Genomic DNA, 15,917 nt, shown 5'->3' with positions numbered 1-15,917 from the left:
CTGGCTTTATTCTTGTTTGGAGACCCTCTCATGCCTCAAGTTGGGTGAAAACAAGAAAGATGAGGCTTATGGCTTCTTCACCCACATCCTCAGAACAGGAACCATGACAGTGTGGCTGTGTCCCCCATCCATACCTTGTGCTGAATGAATGCAGCAGAGGCACTAAGTGGGTGGTGTTCAAATCCTCAGCTGCAGTGGCTGCTGAGGCTTTGGGCGCTGCTTCACGATGTGATTATTTTTAAAGATGAGACATAAATACTAACATGGGGCCCTAGAGCTGCAGAATTGCTACTTGGCAGCTTAATTTGGACATTCAATCAAAGCTGTTGGTCGGCGCTCCACACAGCCCAAGCAGCAGGGCCAGAATACCCCCAATCTGCTCTGTAAGTGATAGGTTTAATTTCCAGAGGCTTGGGACAAAAGTCTCCCCAGCCCTGAGCAAGGCAGCTTACCTCCCTTCTCTAGAGAAGCAGTACATATTTTCTCATTTCTTCAATGGGCTCCCTGCTTTGACCACATCACTAAATCATGGAATGCTATGGATTTTTATAAACCTGACAGCCACTTTCTCATGCCACATCACCTAGGCAGTCAGAGGACGTCCTCCAGGCAGTCAGAGGAAAGGGCTGTCATTTGAAGATAAGCTTTCTGTTTCTTCTACTGTCATTCAGGGGCAATGAAGGAAGAAAACATCTGTTAGAAGGAGTCCCAGCAGAGGAATATTCCTCCTTATGTACTGTCTAACAGTCTCAATGGCATGGAAGCATGAGAACAGGGAGAGGTTCTGTGCTAGACCCATTTATCCAAAATGGATAGACAGAAGGAAAAGAGGGAGAGAGAGGGACAGAGGGAGGGAGAGAAGGAGTATAGGTAGCTGGGTGAGTAGATGGCTGAATGAATGTATGGATGGATGGGTGGATGGGTGGATGGACAGATAAATGATTAAAGCCATGAGTTTTATTAAGCCTAAAGGAAACTGTCATTCTTCCCACTTTTTAAATTATAATTTTATCAAATTATTCATATGTCAAGGCAATTGTAGCACCTACTGGATACTCTCCATATTCCCCCACTCTTCACCACTTTATACACACACACACACACACACACTATATTCAATATATTTCCAAATGGCAATACCCAGGTACCAGCTAACCAGCACTGATGGCATCCTCAGCATTGAAACACAGTCCTGGAGGCTCCTTGATATGCATAGTTGTTAACTCAGTTGCTGGGCTGTGGAAAGGTCCAGAGAAGATCCTAGGAAAGCAGCAGGGACAGTGGAGACAGCCATCTTAGGAGGGTCACAGCTATTTGCCAGCTGGTGCAGAATATGGCTGTTGTGTTCTGGGAAATGTCCTAACTGCACTCAGACACTGATGACCATCTTTGAATGAATGGGATGCTTAGCTGGGGTGCTGAGTTTTATGACTGGCCTATCACAGCTCCACCCTATGCCTCCGCCCAAAAGTCCAAGCTCATCTCAGGTGAACATTCTAGGGACCCGGCCCATCAGGGATGCTGTACCCAGCTCACTTAGAATAATCTCCATTATGTTCCTTCCTGCACTTCAAACCACTAGCTGGAGGCACACTTGAGGCTGGTAATATGTTCAAGGTTTTAAGTGATGATTTGTCCCTATTTGCACACCATTGAATTCTGTCACTTATACCCTGATGCCTTGCCCCCTTCCCCCACTGGTATAGCTAGCCATGTGTCATTCATGCCTCAGGGGAAAGCTGTCAAGGAATGACCAAGGGACAGAGGCAGCAAATACTTGGCTTGTCAGTTCTGAAAGATTCTGTCTCCAGGACAGCAGCAAGAGCATAGGCAGCAGTGAAGAGCATAGGCTACCCCTCCTTCACTACCTGATTTGTCCCACTGTTCTGCAGATGGAATTAGCTCCACCTTTCTCCTTCCTCAGCCAGAAAAGCCACAGCTCCTGTGCATATCCCCTCATGAAATAGACTCCCAGGGGTGTCCCCTGCTTGCCAGTCCCAGAGAGAGACTGAGAGCAACTCCCTAATGGGCTTAAGCTGGGGCATATAAATAAGTCATACAAGGTGTGTCTGGAAAAAGTCCAACCATTGTTAGTATAACCAGAACGGTTTCCACAACATCAATGTAACCTGGCAGCCAAGGAGGGTGGACTGGAATGCATGTGTGTGAACAATGACAACTTCACTGTACTAGTGAGTGGGGGCAAAACCATTGAGTGATCATGTGTACTGTATGACCATTGCATTCAAAATGACTGAGCAAGTAGAGCAATGAATCTGCATCAAATTCTGCATTATGCTTGAACATTCCTCTGTGGAAACTACTCAAATGATTCAGAAGGCCGAAGAGATGGGCAACTGGTGATGGGCAGTTTCAACACAACAATGTGCCTACTCATGCATCACGTCTCATGCAGAGTTTTTTGGCGAAACATCAAATCACCCAGGTGACTCAGCCTGCCTACAGCCCAGATTTGACACCCTGTGACTTTTTGCTTTTCCCAAAACTAAAATCACCTTTGAAAGGGAATAGACTTCAGACTGTCAATGAGATTCAGGAAAATAAGACAGGGAAGCTGATGGCAATTGGGAGAACTATGTGAGGTCCCACAGTGCCAACTTTGAAGGGGACTGAAGCATCACTGTCCTATGTAGAGTGTTTCTTGTATCTTGTATCTTCTTCAACAAATGTCTCTAATTTTCATATTAAATGGGTGGACACTTTCTGTACAGACCCCGTATATGTTTTTCAACAACTTCCCTCCCCCTCACACCTGAACTGAGTAGTGCCGTTCCAGAGAGGTGGTTCTCAAAGGGGGTCCAGATCGGAAGCATCAGCACCTCCTGGGAACTTGTCAGAAATGCTCATTCTCAGACCTCACCCTAGACCTCCTGAAAAAGAAATTCTGGGGATGGAGCCAGCAATCTGTGTTTAACATACCTTCTAGGTTATTCTGATGCACACTCAGGTATAAGAACCACTGCTCTCAACCAGGGCTGCTCAGTAGAACTTCCTGGCTAATGAAAATGCTTACTGTCCATACAGAAGCCACTAGCCACATGTGGCTACAGAGTATTTGAAAGGTGGCCATTGTGTCTGAAAAATTGTTATTAATTTTATTAATTTTCATTAGTTTGGGTTTGAATAGCCATGTGTAGCTAGAAGCTGCCGCATTGCACAGAGCAGCTGGGACCATTGCGTCAGTCTCTGATGGATCCCACTACCTTCACCCTCTCCTCCTTCCAGGTCTGCCTGTGAGCTGCAGACAAATTAATCTTCTTACAGTACAGATCTTATCATGTCAGTCCTACTCTCAAAAAATCCTCAGTGACTCACCACTTCCTACTGAATTTAAGTCCGTGTTCTTTTTGTTCTTCTCTAGGAAGCCAAAAGTGATTTATTCCAAAATATAATGGAAATAAAGATTAAATAATAATAGCTAGGGGCAAAGGAGCTCTTACCATGAGCCACGCACTGTTCTAAGTTTTAGAGTTACATGTTATTATCTCATGTATTCCTCACAAAAGTCTATGATTGTAAATATGACTGTTTTCCCCCATTTTATTGGTGTGGAAACTGGCAGCTGAGGAGGTTAAGTGACTTGTCCAAGGTCACATGGCTGGTAACAGCAAAGCAAGGATATGAATTTGGATTCTCTGGCTCTAAAAACGGCACCCTTGAGTGTGACATCACACAGCTTCTGAAGACCCATGTGGGTCAGGCTTTTCCCCTCTGAAGGTGCCTCTTATTCAATCTATGACTACAGTCATATGTCCTGTGGCAACGGTCTGTCTTAAACCCATCACTTGTTCTCCTGTAATGAGCAAAAGCCACCTTCAGATGTCTGGGGTTCCTTTAGGGAATGATCAACATATTTCTCCCCAAAATAGCATCCTTCCATCTCAAAAGGTATATTTGGCACATATTATTCATCAGAGGGTAAAAAAGCATGATGGGGAAATACTGAACTTTAGACTTAGATGTTTAAAAAATGGTAAAACTGTTTAAGGCCATGGGGTGCAAATGGATGAGCAATGGGAGGCAGTATTTGGATTACCAAAGGCTGTTGCATCTACAAGGACTCTAATCCTAGCCTCCACCGCAGGGCTGATAGTCAAAATACTTCACATGCAGTGTCGTCAATTGGAATGGGCACAGCGGAAGCCCTGGAGTGGATCTGAAGGCTCCCACTGGACAAGACATCAATCTTTCATTGCTGCATTACAACTAGGGGGTCCTGGAGAAGGGGCTGAGGAGACAGGCAGCACTTGGGGCATTAATTATTTGCAACCTGGTGTTTTCAACCTTTCCCCTTGCTGAGATAATCACCTGGAAACACATGGATTGGGAGAGTTATTCTACATAATTGGAATTAACCACACATGTGGGTCGGCAAAGTGCTTTTCCTGCCTAACGGTACACTCTATTTCTCCATGTCAGTTCATTTGGATCTAACTCTTCTTTTTAACTGCCTATTATATCACCACATGAACAGATCACAAACTACCTTTGACCCTTGGACAATGGGGGAATAGAGGCATTGACATCCTGAGTAGTCGAAAATCCATGTACAACTTTTGACTCCCCCAAAGCCTAACTGCAGTTGTCCCTTGGCACGGATGAGTCCTTATGGATAAAAGACAAGCATAATTCCACGGATGAGTGAGGGTCCAACCATGCTGACAGTCCCCACAGGGAGCTGTTCTGGATGCCAGAGTGGCAAAGGGAATGATGGAGGAAAGAAAGAACATGGCAGCACACAGTGAGCTCATTCACCCACAATGGGTGTGTTACACAGTGGTTCTTGGCTTGCTGTGTGACTTCAAGCCAGTTGCTCAACCTCTCTGATCTCAGCTTATTAGCTATAAAATCAGACTACCTACCTACTCCTCTTTATGGATGAGAAAGTAAAATGCCACTGAAAGAATGAAAGTCTATTTCTGTACTCTCTGAATGTGTGCTTGGCCATGTGGTGCTTGAGCCACTGGCACAGTAGCCAATGTGATACAAACAGAGTCCTAAAAAGTGCTTGTGAAGATGCACCCAGTGCAGGCAACCACTCACACAGCAGCTCAACCTGTGGTCCAGGATTACCCAGTTTAAAGTTCAATCTTCTTGAGGAGCTCACAGTCTTTTAAGCATCCAGCACTAACAACACAGGAGCTCAAGAGTTGAATTCAGAAGTTGAGTCTCTGAGAAATATTGCTAAGAATGGACTTAGACCCCAGAACCTCATTTCTAGAAAACAGGGATATTAAACACAACCAAAAACCTACTCTCCAAAAAGCAGAGGGGGGTCTCTGGGTCCCAGAACACTCAGCTCCACTTATTTCAAGTCAGCAATACCTCAGGTGCAAGGCAGGAATTGCAAAGACTCTACAAGTCATTTCACTCATGGCTGCAGTCAGAAAAGCACAGCAAGGGTGAAATGATTTTTCGAGTGGTCCTGGAACAGTTTATGATCAATAGGCACTGTGGTGACAGGTCCACGTTGAAAGAGAACTGGGAATCAAATGGCAGAAACCTGGAGACATTCATAGAAGACCTGAGTGATGATTGCATGAAGCCCCCAGGGTGGGTCCACATCCATGTGCAGGGACAGAAAGCCCTCTTTTCTGAGAATATGCCCTTAAGAGAAATGTTGACCTAACAAAACAGTTGTCAATACCACCCCCAACAGAGGCAAATGTGGGGACATCATCCTCCTGGACTCCCCAAGACACTTCTCTGCAAACAGGACAAGGAAATGAAGAAAATGGTGGCAATACATCTTTGAAAACTACTCAAGTAAATGACAGTATTACTAGTTAAGGCAATCAAATCCCTCCCCTACTCATTATCCAGGGAGAAAACTCTCTGGGCCAGAAGAGGAAGGTGTTCCTTTGGAGAATCTGCTCAGCCAGAGAAGAAGAGCAAGTCTATGCACCTCTAGGTCCCAGGAAGGGTCTCTGAAAGGACCCTCTTCTCAAGATGTCCTCATGGAGGTGAGACCAGCACTTCCTTCCAGACCAGACCAGGCCACCCCTGAGCCTGTTCCTATGAGGAGAAACTCCACATGTGAGAGACAAAAAGAAAGATTCCACAGAGCCCAAAAGTCATACCAGTGTGAGAAGTGTCCCAAGATCTTTAGGTATTTCTCTCAGTTAAAAGTCCATCAGAGAAGACATAATAATGAGAGGAAGTTTATTTGTGCCACATGTGACAGAGGCTGCTTCCAGACGTCAGCAAATTCATGCAGGAGAGAAGCCTTTTTCGGGCGCAGCACATGTGCCAAGTTCTTTGACCATGGAACCGACATTTTGGCTCATGAGAGAATCCACATGGGAGAGAAACGCTACGTGTGTTCTGTGTGCCAGATATGCTACCGCCACCTGAGGACACACCTGAGGACTGCCTTCAGATGTGTTTCCTCCACACCAGAAGCTGCAGCCCTGATGAAATGCATATAAATATGTCTGAAAATATGTATATTTCCATAGTACTTGTCTATTTAGAACCTACTTTATAATCTGGTTGTATTTTCCATTCATTGTCTCCCCCACTAAAATGTAAGTTTAAGAAAGACAAGGAATTTGGCTATTGTAAATTGTGTTTCTATGAACATTGGGGTGCACAGGTTTTTTTGATTGGTCTTTCAGGGTTCTTAGGGTATAGTCCCAGCAGCGGAATTGCCCAGTCAAAAGGCAGATTCATTTTAAGTTTTCTGCGGAAATTCCATACTGTTTTCCACAGTGGCTGCACCAGTCTGCATTCCCACCAACAGTGCACTAGGGTTCCCTTTTCTCCACATCCTCGCCAGCACTTGTTTGTTGATTTGGTTATGATGGCCATTCTGACTGGTGTGAAGTGGTATCTCATTGTGGTTTTAATTTGTGTCTTTCTGATGCTAGTGATGCTGAGCATCTTTTCATATGTCTCTGGGCTCTCTGTATGCACCCCAATGTTCATAGCAGCACAATTTACAATAGCCAAGTGCTAGAAGCAACCTAAGTGCCCATCAGTAAATGAATAGATCAAAACACTATGGTACATTTACACGATGGAATACTATGCAGCAGAGAGAAGGAAGGAGCTCCTACCCTTTGTGACAACATGGATGGAACTGGAGAGCATTATGCTAAGTGAAATAAGCCAGGTGGTAAAAGACAAATACCATATGATCTCACCTATAAGTTGAATCTCATCAACAAAACAAACAAGCAAGCAGAATATAACCAGAGACATTGAAATTAAGAACAAACTCACCATAACCAGAGGGGAGGTGGGAGGGGATAATGAGGGGGAAATGGGGAAGTGTTTTCAGGAACATCTATAAAGGACACATGGATAGACACATGGACAAAATCAAGGGGCGTAGGATCAAGGGTGCAAAGTGGGGATGGCTGGTGTGGAGGGGAAGTGGTGGTGGGGAAATGGAGACAACTGTACTTGAACAACAATTTTTAAAAAGGGAACCATAAGAAAGGGAATTTCTGTTTTGTTCACCAAAGTGTCTCAGATACATAGTACTGCTCTTGAGACTTCCATACACACAACCACATGAACAAGCTGGGTTCTCCTGTTGGACACTGGGAAATGTATGGCCAGGTCATTCCTGTCACTCAGTTTACACCTGCACCAGACATGAGACTGAGGCCATCCCAGCCCATTCAGCCCCAGGGAAGCCAACCCAGGTCAGAAAACTTTCCAGCAGACCCACAAAACAGAAAGAAATTTTGTTGTTTTACCCCCACTACATTTGGAGTACTTCGTTGTGCAGCAAAAGCTGACTGATACGATTGCTAATGAGATACTAGCAATGCATTTTCTCACTAATTGTGGCACAGGTGCCTATTGTGGGACAATGATCCAGAAGACACTCCAGTCACCTGTCCCGTGAAGTTGTCCCAAGCCAGCCTTAATCAGCAGCATAGGTGTTTTCACAGTCCAGTAAGCTCAAGTCAAAAAGAAAAAGAAGAGGGAGAAAGAGAAAGAGAGAGAGAGAGAAATACAATCTAAATGTTTAGATTGATCTGCCCTTCCAGCATTTCTTTCTTTTCTTTTTTAGCAAATTGTCCAATACAGAGAGTTCTTTTCTTTTTTCCCTCCCAGGAAGTTATTTATTTTCATGGGCTCTTTTTGGGAAATAAAAATCAATTTTAGAATACAAGTGATACATTTTATTCTCCCAATAATGAGAATTAGAAAATTAAAGGCCCCAAGGAATAAGCCCTCCGTACTAAAATGCTGTAGAATGCAGCCCAAATGTTCTTATGTGAACATTTTACAAATCGTGACTGCTGTTTACTGACTGTGACCTGGAAATTGCTCATGGAAGACACACAGCCACTGCTAGGAATGGATGGCTTCATACTGGGTGGGCTCGGCAGACTTGCAGGCCCACAGAAAGGTACTTTTGGACAACCCGTCCTATAATTCACAACACTGTAAATTTGTGTATGTCAGGGCACTGATGTGTGTATGTCTCAGTAACATGTTTGTTCACTGATTCAACAAATAATTAATGAGCATTTATTATGTGCCTAAACCTGGTGATATGACAATAAACAAGCGAGGTATAGCCAGTGACTTCAAAAAGCTCATCACACAGGGAAAATATACAGACTTTAAACAAGGTGTCTTAAATTGGGTTCTCTGAAGTGTGTGCAGAGGGCTCTTGGAGAAAACCCTTGGGAATGAGCCCTATGAGGAATGAAGGAAACAGGATAAAACAGAGGCATTAAACAGCAAAGTGGTTCCAACAAAAGCCTCACCCAATCTATTAGAGAGTTCTGTGTTTGGGACAGCCCTTCAGACTTGTCTCCAAATGATACAGGGGCTGGGCTTTTGTTCCCAGCCCCTACTAGTAACCAATCAATCCCTGGGTGTGGGCTGCCCCTGGAAGGGTGCATAACCTTGGACAATGCACTTCTTCAGGGCAATCCTAGAGAAGAAGGACTAAGCTGTGAGTGACTGGCTTGGAGCAGGCCTGAAAGGGGCACCTGGGTGGCTCAACACAGTATCTACTACACAAGGAACCATGATAAATGTGATATGTGCTGGAAGTATGGAAGTTCAGAGCTTAGAGCAGGGACTTAACTTGCACTAATGGTTAGTGTGTGTCACAGTGGTCTTTTCTAAATGGTATGTATGAAGGAGCTTGGTAAGAGTTCAATAACTCAAAATCAAAACTCACTGGGCACTAGGCCTTGACACTTATTTCCGCCTTCAGCCTTGCTATGACCCTGTGAGGTGTGTGTTCTCTCCATTAGCCAGGTGAGGAAACTGAGACTCACAGGGGTTGGCTCACTTGCCCAGAGTCCCACAGCTCATATATGGCAAAGCCAGGATTTCAACACCTATGTGACCACAAGGCCTACAACCCCTTCTATTTACTGCCTGTCCCTTTTCCCATGCATCATGAGCCCTCCCCTCACCACGATTTCTTCCATCCACACTGTAGACCTGCTCCACTTCCTCTCATGAATGTTTTTTTCTCAAGCTGCCTCCCCTGGCCACTTCCTTTCATAACCCACATTCTCTTAAGCATTGTCTATACTTCCCTTTCCACTTCTGAACCTCCTTAACACCCAGCATCTTGGGTCTTCCTCTCACCTTGCCATTGATCAAGCACAGTCCAAATCCCTAAGTTACATGATCAAACCCAATGACTGTCTCAATTCTTAGCCTGTTCTCTCTACCATTATCAGTTGGTAGCATCCAATGGCTGGCCATACCTACTTTCTTGAACTCTCTCTTTCTTTGGTTCCTGTGACCCTCAGCTGCTCTGGTTCCCCTTCCTCCTCTATATACACCATTTTTTAGTTCTCTACCGGCTTCTCTGTCTCTACTAACCCCAAAGAGGCTCCATTTCTTGGGGTCCCAACCATGCTACTCTTCCACCTCTCCACTCTCTTGTACTCAACACGTCCAATAGCTCCAGCTTCCACTCTTAGGCTGCCAATGCCTGAACCTACGGTCTTAACTCTGTTACCAGAGCTGGATCTCCATCCACCTGCTGGACATAAGTTGCCCATATAACCCCAAAACATCTCAGACTCAGCCCTACATAAAACCCTCCAAGCTGCTTTGACTTCTAACCATGATTGTTCATCATACCCACTATCCATACATCTTCCTGAGCCACAAATCTCGCTTAATCCCTGACTCCTCCATCTTCTCCCTGATTCTTCACATCAATTTATTCTCATCTGTCCATTTTGGTTGTCACTTCCTTAATTCACATGTGCATTCTCTCATCCACCCTACTGACATCCTTCCTTTTCATTGACACCAGTGCTGTCTAGATCAAATTATGACCGCTCCCAGTATTTCACCTACCTCTGAATAGTGTCCCAAATCCCTAGAATACATGAGCAAGATCTTCTGTGCCCTGGCCTTGATCAGTCTTCACAGCTACACTCTGTAGTCTCAATACACCAGAAAACCACTGTCCCTTCATGCCCTTGGGCCTTCCCTCTTGTGGTTCCTTCAGCCTGACAGTCCACCTATTGAACCCACTTTTCCAGCTACTTAACCATTCATTCAGCAAATATTTGTCACATACCTGCATGTGTCACTTACATACTAGGCACTAGCATATAATGGTATGAAAAATAAGGTAGGTTCTCACCCTTCACCCAGTATAGAGAAACACGTAAGAAGCAAATAAACAAACAATATGACAAATACATGTCACACACAAAGAGAGTATTAGACAGGGGAAAGGGATAGAGAGAGACAGGGAAAGGTTTCTCTGGGTAAGGTTCAGGGGTGGCCCTTCTGAGAAGGTGACACTGAAGTGGACAGCTAAAGATGGACATGTAGAATTCAAGGAAAACAATGAGGGCTGAAGGAAGAGCAAATGCAAGAAGGAAGACAAGTCATCTGAGAAAGCAGAGACGAAGACATCATGGTAAGAGGACAAAGAGAGATGAGGCTGGAGAGAGAGTCTGGGAGAGGACCTGATCCTACAGGATCTCAGAGAAGGAATGAGGGTTCTGATTTCTACTGAAAGCTCTGAGAAGCCTTTAAGCTCAAGCCTGCCAGTAGTTTAATCAGGGGAATGACATGGTCCAATTTGCATTTTACAATGATTCCTCCCTCTGGCTGAGTGTGAAGAATGGATTACAGAGGGCAAAAGCCCATGAAAGCTTCTATTCATCTTTCAAAGTATAAAACAGACAAAGTACCTAGCTGAGTCCTAGCAGGGGGGTGAGTTTTCCTCCAGCATCCAGAACTAACTTCTTGCCTCTGATTCTGTGAAGCTTGTCATGGCCCCATGGGTTAGAATTCATTTGTGACCTTCGGGCACCTCCCCCAGCACTTCCCTTCACACTGGGTTATCACTTCACCCACGCCCCTTTTACAGTGAGTTCTCTCCTCCTCTCCCTCTCCTAGTGGGCTGTGGAACCGTCCATGTGTAGAAGGGTCATACTCTTTCATAGAGCCTCACAGTGTCTGGCAAATGGCCTACCCTACAGGAGACACTCAAAGAACAATGGCAAGAATGAATGAAAGAAGGATTGAATGGAGTCTGAAGAGGACTATGTTTGTATTCCCCAGGAACATTGTGCATTAAGGGCCTAGGTTTAGGATCAGTTATATCGAGATTTAATTCAAGCCCCGCCACTCAGTAGCTGTGGGACTTGAAGCAAATAAATTTACCTCTCTGAGTTGCATTTTCCTCTCTGTAAAATCAGAATGATAGTGGGTATTGAATAGGTATTAATTCACAGGGTTGTCATGCAGATCTAATGAGACCACAAAGCATGTGTGTCCCTTTCCCTTCCCCAAACTGTCCCTCCTGGGGAAGGGCAGGGGTGGCACAATCCAAAACACAGCTGAATGACACTTGTTGACAAGGTTCCGTTTTCTTGTGTAGATTTTTGCTTTTAACAAACATTTGTTGAACACTGACCATTAACACCATTACAACCACCACCTCCATTTTTTCTGCTATAAACACATGGGGAGAGACACATTGAAGGTTCTTGTGGTTGAGAACTGAGTCTAGTCCTTACAAATGTGCCATGCATGGTCTCATGACACACAGATGGCAAGCTCAGGGACACAGGCCTTTCATGTTAACTTTCAGACCTCAAGCCCCAGTCAACAACCCCCTCCCTAGAGATCCAGGGGGCAGTGCCCCTGCGAAGAAGTCTGGAGACATTCCAAGCCCAGGATCTGCTTATCCATCATCCCCGTCTAGGGGACCCTGTAGCCAGCCTACAAGCCCCAGGAGCTGTCTCTGGAACTAATGACAGATGGAGACAGTGATAAGCCCAAGTCAGCCTGAGGCCAGGAAGCCTTCTCGAGGATGCTGGGGAAATCACAGCCTGGCCCAAGGAGGACCACACTCGGGGGAGGAAGGGAGCTGTGCTTCTGCTGCAAGGCTGAGCAGAAGCATGCTCATCCTCAGTTAAATTGCCATTTCAACCCCTAAATCCTCAATTTGCCACAATGGCTAAGGACTCAAACAACTTGGGATCAAACTTCAATTCTGCTACTTACTAGCCAAATGACCTCAGGCAAATTAGTTAAGCTCCCTGAGCCTCAGTTTTCCATCTGCACATGGAGATAAAATGTATTAATATAGTGAAAGAGTTCAACACTGCCTAACACTTGGAGGTCCTTGTTTGTATGCATTTTATGCTAATATTTAGAGGGAGACCGTAATGGTTTTTCAAGGGAGTTGTACTGTGCACATCCCACAAAACAAGGACAGATAAGCAGAAAATGCCAGGTGAGTGTCCTCTGCATCCACTGCTCCCTGGAAATATGTCCCCGTGTAGTTCTCCACTAACCATTCTGTAATTTCCTGTCGTTTGGGTCACTTTTCTTTTCTCAATTCAAAAGGCCACTTGAACTGGGATTTTTCAAGCTACAGGTGAAGACAGTAGGTTAGACTGGAAGAAATAAAATCAAAGGATCATTGATCCTCCTCTTGGAGGGAGGAGGTAGAGACAGGCTGTCAGCTCTTACTGCAGAGATCCATTCTCTGAGCTGAAGCAGGCACCCAGGGAGGGCTGCAGAGACCCCTGGAGCCCCAATCCAGCCATCGGTGGCTGTCTCCATAGGAGAAGGAACAGACAATAGTGGGCAGGAACCCGCCACCTCCCTTCCTTCCCAGCACTTCTCAGGGCCCAGCAGGCAGCTGATGATAACTCAGTGGCATGTGACAGCCCATGGAAAGCTAGCTCTCTCTTCAGCCTCCAATCACCAGGTACCTGAAGAGGATGCAGGAGCAGTCAGATTCTGCTCTCATTAAGAGTTCTTTGGTGGAGAGAAATGATTCTTAAAGGAATTATCAGGGTTAGCAGCCTCCTCATGAAGAGGACAAAAGCCCCCAGAGCTCTGACCTCCAGGCCAATGACAATGCAGGCCCTCATTTGCGTCTCATTTGCACTGCATACTTAACAGGACTCCAGCTCTGTCACCCTGTTTCGAGGTGGGAGGTATTCTAGGGGGAGGAGGGTATCTGCATGGCAAGCCCACACAATAGCCTGTGTCCTCCAGGAAAACAAGACCAATTAGACCAGAGTGACGTACATAGATGGAGACCACGCTATTCCAGGATGGGTGGCCAACTAAATAAAGCTAGGGTTACATCATAGAAAAGGCCAGACAGAGAGAAAATTCCAAGTATTTCCAAGACACTGAGCTAGAATGATTTGGACTAATTGCATGCAAGTCTTGTGCTAAGAGTGTCCGACTGCATCAGCACAGGAATGAGCTGTCAGCATGTGGTCAGAGTGCCTACAGAAAAGAACCTTCCCCCTCTCTCAGAATAGTTCCCGTTTGCTTTGATTGATGCACCCACACCACTCCTTGGCCAAGGTTTTACATTCTGTTGTTCAAAAGCCACAGTTTCCCCCAGTATCCTTGAAGGATTACAGTACTCTTTCAGTATAATGTGGGCACCAAGATCTCTCTCTCTATATGAAGGTAGACAAAGGGTCAAATCCCAGCTCTGGCATTTGCTAGCTGTGTGACCTTATCCAAGTCACTTCACCTTTCTGAGCTTCAGTTTCCTTCCTGTATAGGCTGGGGCAATATCAGCATCTATCTCAGACAAATTAAATGATATAATGCATGGAAAAGTGCCTGGTACAACACCTAGTACCTCTTACAAAACAGAAAGTCAGGAGATGCTACCTATAGTTGAGAAACAAGAAATGCAGTTGTACATTTATATCTTAGAGGTACTATATTAAAACGATTTGAGACATGACAAATGCCTCAGCAGCCACCTCTGCATCACCTCTGACCTCCTCTATCACTCCCCTCCCCCTGTCTCACTCCACACAGATGCCCAAACCTCCTTACTGCTTCCTCAAGCATGTTGAGCATGCTCCTGCCACAGGGCCTTTGCACTGGCTGCTCCTCTGCCTGAAATGCTCTTCTACCAGGCAGCAGTCTGGCTCCCTCCTTCATCTCCTGCAAGAGGTTTTACACAAATGTCCCCATCTCAGCGACTCTTCCCTTGCTACCATATCTAAGTTTGTTCCTGCTTCCTCCCCCGTAATTCCTATCCTCCTTTTCTGCTTTACTTTCTGCTTCACACTCACCATGCCATCTACTGTATGTCCTAGTTAGTTACCTACTTTACTGTCTGTCTCACACTATAGCAGAGGCAGCCAGAGGGCCAGGTCCAGCTCACCCTTGTTTTTGTCAATTAACACAGCTGCACCCATTCATTTACATACTGTCTCTGGCACTTTCTTGTTACAGTCACAGATTCAAATAGTTGTGACAGTAACCACAAGACTCCATAGTCTATCTGGTTGTTAAGAGGAAAATCTGTGGAGTCCGGAACTAGAATACACTCCATGAGGACAGGACTCTGTCTTGTCCTCTGACAAGTCCCAGTGACTAGGTCAGCACCTGAACCCTACGAGATGTTCAGTGGTGATCCCGTTTGCTGAGTGAGTCAACTAAAATGGCGGTACACCTAGGCTACAGCTATGTGGGGGAGGGGAGACGCTGTCAGAGGGCTCAGTCCTGCTCAGGAAGTCCGAGCCATGGAGTGGTGAACTGTAACAGTGAGGGAGCCTGTCGTTAAAATGCAGGCTCAAAGTACCAGAAAAAGAGCATAGTCCCCTGGAACTTGCTGGAAATCAAAATTCCCAGAACTGTCCAGGTGACTCTGATGCCAACAGGTTAGAGAAGCACTACTCCAATGACCAGAACTCAGGTGGGGCAGGGGTCATTGCTTTTCATCATAAGCTCTTCAAAGGCACACTGAGATTTTTTTTTACCTCTATATATGTACTAGTTTGATAATACCATTAAATAAAAGTAGTTTAAATATATTAATCACAGCTTTTTAACTATTTGTACTGCTGATACTTTGTGACATCTGGGACCTTGCTGATCCCAGATAGCCTGCCCTGCCCAGGCCAGCCAAATCCTGGAGACAATAGAAGACGCAGCTGGAAGTGCATCTTTCATATACAAACCAACCAATCCAGAGCCCACACCCCAATCCCCCCCTTTATGGCATTCTTGGACTCAGGATCACTATTTCCTGCACTGATCACCGCAGCACCAGGACCAGGCAACTAGAGATGCCCCTGCACTCCAGAGCCCACTGAAATTATTCAAAGTGGCAAGCCCTACACCTGTGCACACCACCTCACCTGTTCCTCCCATGAAACCGAAACAGACTTGGGCCCACATTTTCCTCCCACTCCCTCTGCCTCCTGACCATCCCCATGAGGCCCTGAGTGGTGTGGGGTGCTTCTCCTCTTGGGAACCGTGAGGAGTAAACTACCCTGTCAATGGCCATAGTCTCCTGATCCACTGGTCTCCCCATCTTGAATAATAAGGTCTATACTTTAGGATAAACAAAACAAAATAAACAAAAAGATGGGGAGAGGTGGGGGAAAGGCACAGACCTAATACAAGTGACATACGGAAGACACTGGCCAAGACTG

At 45.5% G+C, this 15,917-nt stretch overlaps 1 protein-coding gene and 1 pseudogene across 5 annotated transcripts in view; one reads left to right on the top strand and one right to left on the bottom strand.

Annotated features, from left to right (window-relative positions):
- Nucleotides 1–15,917, bottom strand: part of PRKCB (protein kinase C beta) — a 348,138-nt gene that overhangs the window by 127,365 nt on the left and 204,856 nt on the right. The gene's annotated exons all lie outside the window — the stretch shown is intronic.
- On the top strand, nt 4,732–6,449 carry LOC139440433 (zinc finger and SCAN domain-containing protein 4-like; annotated as a pseudogene).

The sequence above is a fragment of the Desmodus rotundus genome, chromosome 1 (genome assembly GCF_022682495.2).
Source record: "Desmodus rotundus isolate HL8 chromosome 1, HLdesRot8A.1, whole genome shotgun sequence".
In the NCBI taxonomy this organism is placed as follows: Eukaryota; Metazoa; Chordata; class Mammalia; order Chiroptera; family Phyllostomidae; genus Desmodus; species Desmodus rotundus.
Note: the sequence above shows the minus strand (reverse complement) of the source record. Positions and strands in the feature narration are given on the sequence as shown.